The sequence below is a fragment of the Aethalodelphis obliquidens genome, unplaced genomic scaffold (genome assembly GCF_003676395.1).
Source record: "Aethalodelphis obliquidens isolate GAN/ISIS:26980383/991018 unplaced genomic scaffold, ASM367639v1 scaffold39, whole genome shotgun sequence".
Classification (NCBI taxonomy): Eukaryota; Metazoa; Chordata; class Mammalia; order Artiodactyla; family Delphinidae; genus Aethalodelphis; species Aethalodelphis obliquidens.
Window position 1 is genome coordinate 10,041,331 of NW_020837983.1, and position 8,342 is coordinate 10,049,672.

Below are 8,342 nucleotides of genomic sequence, written 5' to 3' on the forward strand. Positions count from 1 at the left end.
CTGGACCTGGATATCTGTTTCCTTCCCCAGGTTAGGGAAGTTTACCATTATATATCTTCATAGAAGTTCTCTGCCCCTTTCTCTTTCTCTATTCTCTTTATGCACACTTATAATGCAAATGTTAGTACACATGATGTTGTTCCAGACATCTCTTAAACTATCCTCAGTTTTAAAAATTCTTTTTTCTGTTCACCTTGGGTGATTTCCACCACTCTGTCTTCCAGTTTGCTGATTCTTTCTTCTGTATCATCTAATCTACTGTTGACTTCTAGTGTATTTTTTTCACTTATTGTATTTTTTGGTTCTGTTAGATTCTTCTTCATAATTTCTCTTCTTTGAAAATCCCACTGTGTTTTCCATTCTTTTCCCAAGTTTGGTAGGCAATTTTATGATCATTACCTTGAATTCTATATTGGGTGGATTGCTTATCATCACCTCATATAGTTCTTTTTCTGAGGTTATGTCTTGTTCCTCCTTTTGGAAGATATTCCTCTGTCTCCTCATTTTTCCCAATCCTCTCTGTTTATTTCTATTTTTAGGTTGGTCAGTTATATTTCCCAATATTGGAGAAGTGGTCTTATGTAGAAGTGGTCCTATGGGGCCCAGCAGAATGCTCCCCTCTGGTCATCAGTTATATGCTCTAGAAGAGCCCATGATGTGGGCTGTGTGTGCCCTTTGGTTGCAGTGGGGCTGACTACGCTGGGTGTCCTCATAGGCAGGGCTGGACCCTGGCTCAGCTGGCTGAGTCTGTGTCTTTTGAAGAGGCTGTTGGCCTACTGGAGGTCAGAACCTGGTCCTCATGCAGCTATCTACATGGCCTGAGGGGAGTTGAGGCTGGTACCGGCCTGCTGGTGGGCAGTGCTGGGTCCCTGTGTGGTTGACTGCTTGGCCTTGGGGGGACTTGATACTGGTGCCATCCTGCTGGTGGACATGTTAGCACCCAGTGCTACTAGGCTAGAGGGATTATTCCAAAGTGGCATTTGCCATCACCATTGTTATTGCAGTAAAATGATTACCACCAAATGGCTGCTGCCATGTTTCCATCCCCAAGGGGAGTCCGAGCCGACTCCTGCCTCTCCAGGATGTTGTCCAAGATCAATAAATGGGTTGGACACAGGTTCCTTTCAAACTACTGCCTCCATGGTGGAAGTCAGAGCATGTGAGATTTTTTGCATGGCTTTAAGAATGGAGTCCCTTCCTGGGAAAGAAAAACAGGACTGGAGGGATCAGGCGCCCTGACTCCAGAGTATACTACAAAACTACAGTTATCAAAACAGTATGGTAGGGCTTCCCTGGTGGTGCACTGGTTGAGAGTCCACCTGCCGATGCAGGGAACACGGGTTCATGCCCCAGTCCAGGAGGATCCCACATGCCACAGAGCAGCTGGGCCCATGAGCCATGGCCGCTGAGCCTGCGCATCCAGAGCCTGTGCTCCGCAACGGGAGAGGCCACAGCAGTGAGAGGTCCACGTACCGCAGAAAAAACAAACAAACAAAAAAAACCACCAAAAACATTATGGTACTGGCACAAAAATAGAAATGTAGATCAATGGAAAAGGATAGAAAGCCTAGAATTAAACTCATGTACCTATGGTAAATTAACCTATAACAAAGGAGGCAAGAATATACAATGGAGAAAAGACAGTCTCTTCAATAAGTGGTGCTGGGAAAACCAGACAGGTACATGTAAAAGAATAAAATTATAACATTCTTTAACACAATACACAAAAATAAACTCAAAATGGATTAAAGACCTAAATGTAAGACTGAATATTATTAAACTCTTAGAGGAAAACATAGCTAGAACACTCTTTGACATAAACTGCAGCAATATCTTTTTGAATCCACCTCTTAATGAAAATAAAACAAAAATAAACAAATGGTACCCAATTAAACTTAAAAGCTTTAGCACAGAAAAAGAAACCATAATCAAAACGAAAAGATAACCCACGTAATGGTAGAAAATATCTGCAAATGAAGCGACCAACAAGGGATTAATCTCCCAAATATACAAACAGCTCATGCAGCTCAATATCAAAAAAACAAACAACCCAATTAAAAATGGGCAGAAGACATAAATAGACACTTCTCCAAAGAAGACATACAGGTGGCCAAAAGGCACATGAAAAGATGTTCAGCATCACTAATTATTAGAGAAATGCAAGTCAAAACTACAATGAGGTACCATCTCAGACCAGTCAGAATGGCCATCATCATAAAGCCTACAAACAATAAATGCTGGAGATGGTGTGGAGAAAAGGGAATCCTCCTACACTGTTGGAGGGAATGTAAATTGGTACAACCACTATGTAGAACAGTATAAAGGTACCTTAAAAAACTAAAAATAGAACTACCATATGATCCAGCAGTCCCACTCCTGAGCATATATCCGAAGAAAACCATAATTCAAAAAGACACATGCACCCCAATGTTCATTGCAGCACTATTTACAATAGCTAAGACATGGAAGTAAGCTAAATGTACATCGACAGACGAATGGATAAAGAGGATGTGGTACATATATACAATGGAATATTACTCAGCCATAAAAATGAAATAATGTCATTTGCAGCAATATGGATGGACCTAGAGATTATCATACTAAGTGAAGTAAGTCAGAGGAAGACAAATATGATATCACTTATATGTGGATCTAAAAAAATGATACAAATGAACTTATTTACAAAACAGAAAGAGATTCACAGACTCTGAAAACACACTTATGGTTACCAAAGTGGAAAGGAGGGGTGTGGGAATAAATTAGGAGTTTGGGATTAACATATACACACTAAGACTTCCAAAAGTAATTATCGGGCTTCCCTGGTGATGCAGTGGTTGAGTCCGCCTGCCAATGCAGGGGACATGTGTTCGTGCCCCGGTCCAGGAAGATCCCACATGCCACAGAGCAGTTGGGCCTGTGAGCCATGGCCGCTGAGCCTGTGCATCCGGAGCCTGTGCTCCACAACGTGAGAGGCCACAACAGTGAGAGGCCCATGTACCGCAAAAAAAAAAAAAAAAAAAAGTAATTGTCTTTTCTTTATGCTTCTTGACAAAAGCAAGCAGCATATCAGATGTAAACATATAGCACAGTTAGAATTTATTTAGTTATTTGTACAAATCCAAGGCAGATTTTTGTTTTGTTTGGTTTCGGTTTTGGCTGTGTTGGGCCTTCATTGCTGCATGTAGGCTTTCTCTAGTTGTGGCGAGTGGGGGCTACTCTTCATTGCGGTGCACAGGCTTCTTATTGTGGTGGCTTCTCATTGTGAACATGGGCTCTAGGCACACAGGCTTCAGTAGTTGTGGCACATGGGCTCAGTAGTTGTGGCTCACAGGCTCCAGAGCACAGGCTCAGTAGTTGTGGCACACAGGCTCAGTTGTACTGTGGCATGTGGAGTCTTCCCAGATCAGGGCTCGAACCCATGTCCCCTGCATTGGCAGGCAGGTTCTTAACCACTGTACCAGCAGGGAAGTCCCCCAAGACAGATTTAATGGCACTTTTAAGATTACCTAAAATATAGTATATGTTACATTAAATCTAAGTAAGGAATTTATTTTATGTTTTATTAATTCAATAAATATTGCCTGAGTATCTCCTTCAGGCATTATACTTCCAAAGATGATGTAAAAGGAGAAATTATTCAAGTGGATGTAATACACATATTCACTAAAACAAGTAAGTTGTCGTTAATTAGAAGGCACTGTTGGTAGTGTTATGGAGTTAGCAGGTGTGATACTTTATACAAAAACGATATGCTAGAGAACTAGAATTTGAAGATTCCATTGTAATTAGGGATTTCAAAAAGTAAAACATAAAAATATTCCAAAGTCTAAAGTAGTAGTTCTCAATTAGGGATGATTTGGCAATGTCTAGAGATAGTCTGGGTTGTCACAACTGGGGAGGTGCTACCAGCCCACTACTTCTACCTACTTCTACCAGTAGGTAGAAGCCAGGGATATTGTTAAACATCCTCCATTGCATAGGACAGCCCTTCACAGCAAAGAATTAGTTGGCCAAAAATGTCAATAGTGCCAAGGTTGAGAAACCCAGGCCTAAAGTGACTTAAGTGATTGAATGTGATTTCATAAGTATTAATTTATGCTCTGAAAGACACAATGACATGTAAGTGTATTTTCATAAATATGAAAAATGATGTAGTCAGAACAAACATAATATATTTTATACAACATAGACCCATTGCTGTGCATTTATAATTACAAAAATACCAATGGAAAAAATTTTTGAATAGCATTATATTGACTTTCTTAGATGAGCAGTGATTTTTACCTTCTGAAGATTTTACAATGCAGATATTTCTTTCATTTCTTCAGCAAATTTTTAAAGAACATCTATTTTCTAGATGTTCTATGTAAGATGCTGAAATTCAACTAACAGCTTTAATCAGAAACTAAACAGAAAATTACAATCAATGTGACTAGTGCTATTATAGAGTAATGAACAAGCTATAGTGTTAGGACAGAAGAGGGAGTGATAACTCATGTAGCTGTTCAAGAAATCTGGGGTGAGAGAAGAATATCAAAGATAGCATCCCAGAGGAACAAATGTCTGATCTGAATCAATGTTTATATCTGAAGATAGGAGGGCCTTATATGTATGTCATGCTAAATAAAAAACTTCTATTTTAGAGATACTAATTAAAACTCACATCCAAGGTGGTAAGAACCTGAAATAAGGCAGTCATCCAGTGCGGGGATGAGGGGAGGAGAAGGTGCACGGAAGATATGTTAAGAAGAATCAGTAGAACCAGTCAGAAGATACTTCCTGAGAACTAATATAAAGAAATTGACTCTAGTGGTAAAAAGTAAGACTAAACAATGCTGTGAGATGCTTTGAGGGTAAGCCAAAATGAACATGTAAATATTTATAATATAAAAATTTCCATCAACATATATATTTATTTATCGTGTCATTAATAATTAATTAGGAAATTAATTATTCTTAATTTTATTTTAAGAATAAAACTGACTATAGAATACTTTAAAATATTGGCGTGAAGCTTCAGAGTCCCCATCCAACATGTAAAGAGCTTAGAAGTCATCATTACCACCCTCACAAAAAGAAAAAAACGAAACAAACTGAAAATCAAGAACTCTTCTTGTACCCTACTAACAACTGTGGTAACAGGGTAAACTGCTGCTCCTAAAACTGGAGAGGTAGACAGGCAGAAACAGAATCACAGCTTACCAGAAGCAGAAACCCAGGAGCAGAAGCCAGCAGCTGGACCTAATTTCAGTAGGAAAACTTTATTTATTTATTTAATTTTTTATTTTTTTTTTTATACAGCGGGTTCTAATTAGTCATCCATTTTACACATCAGTGTTTACATGTCAATCCCCCCCTACCCATTCCTCCTTCCCCCCCCCCCCCCCCCCCCCCCCCCCCCCGCCGCTTTATCCCCTTGGTATCCATATGTTTTTTCTCTACTTCTGTGTCTCAACTTCTGCTCTGCAAACCGGTTCATCTGCACCATATTCTAGGTTCCACATATATGCGTTAATATATGATATTTGTTCTTCTTTTTCTGACTTACTTCACTCTGTATGACACTCTCTAGATGCATCCATGTCTCTACAAATGACCCAATTTCATTCCTTTTTATGGCTGAGTAATATCCCATTGTATACATGTACCACATCTTCTATATCCATTCATCTGTCGATGGGCATTTAGGTTGCTTCCATGACCTGACTATTGTAAACAGTGCTGCAATGATCATTGGGGCACATGTGTCTCTTTGAATTATAGTTTTCTCTGGCTATATGCCCAGTAGTGACATTGCTGGGTCATAGGGTAATTCTACTTTTAGTTTTGTAAGGAACCTCCATACTGTTCTCCATAGTGGCTGTATCAATTTACATTCCCACTAACAGTGCAAGACGGTTCCCTTTTCTCCACACCCTTTCCAGCATTTGTTGTTTGCAGATTTTCTGATGATGCCTATGCTAACTGGTGTGAGGTGATACTTCATTGTAGTTTGGATTTGCATTTCTCTAATAATTAGTGATGTTGAGCAGCTTTTCATGTGCTTCTTGGCCATCTGTATGTCTTCTTTGGAGAAATGCCTATTTAGTTTTCTGCCCATTTTTGGATTGGGTTGTTTGTTTTTTTAATATTGAGCTGCATGAGCTGTTTATATATTTTGGAGATTAATCCTTTGTCCGACGATTCGTTCGCAAATATTTTCTCCCATTGAGGGTTGTCTTTTCATCTTGTTTATGGTTTCCTTTGCTGTGCAAAAGCTTTTAAGTTTTATTAGGTCCCATTTGTTTACTTTTGTTTTTAGTTCCATTACTCTAGGAGCTGGATCAAAAAATACATTGCTGTGATTTATGACAAAGAGATTTCTTCCCATGTTTTCCTCTAAGAGTTTTATAGTGCCCAGTCTTATATTTAGGTCTCTAATGCATTGTGAATTTATTTTTGTGTATGTTATTAAGGAGTGTTCTAATTCATTCTTTTACATGTAGCTGCCCAGTTTTCCCAGCACCACTTATTGAGGAGGCTGTCTTTCTTGCTTATATATCCTGGCCTCCTTTGTCATAGATTAGTTGACATAGGTGTGTAGGATTATCTATGGGCTTCCTATCCTGTTCCATTGATCTATATGTCTGTTTTTGTGCCAGCACCATATTGTCTTGATTACTGTAGCTTTGTAGTATAGTCTGAAGTCAGGGAGTCTGATTCTTCCAGCTCCGCTTTCTTCCCTCAAGACTGCTTTGGATATTGGGGGTCTTTTGCATCTCCATGCAAATTTTAAGATTTTTTTTCTTGTACTTCTGTTAAAAATGCCATTGGTAATTTGATAGGGACTGCAGTGAATCTGTAGATTGCTTTGTGTAGTATAGTCATTTTCACAATATTGATTCTTCCAATCTAAGAACATGGTATATCTCTCCATCTGTTGGTATCAGCTTTAATTTCTCTCATCAGTGTCTTACAGTTTTCTGCAGACAGGTCTTTTGTCTCCCTAGGTAGGTTTATTCCTAGGTATTTTATTCTTTTTGTTACAATGGTAAATGGGAGTGTTTCCTTAATTTCTCTTTCAGATTTTTCATCAGTAATGTATAGTAATGCAAGAGATTTCTGTGCATTAATTTTGTATCCTGAAACTTTACCAAATTCATTGATTAGCTCTTGTAGTTTTCTGGTGGCATCTTTAGGATTCTCTATGTATAGTATAATGTCAAATGTAAACAGTGACAGTTTTACTCGTTCTTTTCCAATTTGTATTCCTTTTATTTCTTTTTCTTCTCTGATTGCCATGGCTAGGACTACCAAAACTATGTTGAATAATAGTGGTAAGAGTGGACATCCTTGTCTCGTTCCTGATCTTAGAGGAAATGCTTTCAGTTTTTCACCATTGAGAATGATGTTTGCTGTGGTTTTGTCATATATGGCCATCATTATGTTGAAGTAGGTTCCCTCTATGCCAATTTTCGGAGAGTTTTTAGCATAAATGGTGGTTGAAATTTATCAAAAGCTTTTTCTGCATCTATTGAGATGATCATATGGTTTTTATTCTTCAACTTGTTAATATAGTGTTTCACATTGATTGTGTATATTGAAGAATCCTTGCATCCCTGGGATAAATCCCACTTGATCATGGTGTATGATCCTTTTCATGTGTTGTTGGATTCTGTTTGCTACTATTTCACTGAGGATTTTTGCATCTATATTCATCAGTGATATTGGTCTGTAATTTTCTTTTCCTGTAGTATCTTTGTCTGATTTTGGCATGAGGGTGATGGTGGCCTCATAGAATGAGTTTGAGTCTTCCTTCCTCTGCAATATTATGGACGAGTTTGAGACGCATGGGTGTTAGCTCTTCTGTACGTGTTTGACAGAATTCACCTGTGAAGCCATCTGGTCCTGGACTTTTGTTTGTTGGAAGATTTTTAAACACAGTTTCAATTTCATTACTTGTGACTGGTCTGTTCATATTTTCTGTTTCTTCCTGGTTCAGTCGTGGAAGGTTATACCTTTCTAAGAATTTTTCCATTTCTTCCAGGTTGTCCATTTTATTGGCATAGAGTTGCTTATAGTGGTCTCTTAGGATGCTTTGCATTTATGCAGTGTCTGTTGTAACTTCTACTTTTTGATTTCTAATTTTGATTTGAGTCCTCGCCCTCTTTTTCTTGATGAGTCTGGCTAATGGTTTATCAATTTTGTTTCTCTTCTCAAAGAATCAGCTTTTGGTTTCTTGGTCTTTGCTATTGTTTCCTTTGTTCCTATTTCATTTCTTTCTGCTCGGATCTTTATGATTTCTTTCCTTCTGCTAACTTTGGGTTTTGTTTGTTCTTCTTTGTCTAGTTCCTTTAGGTGTA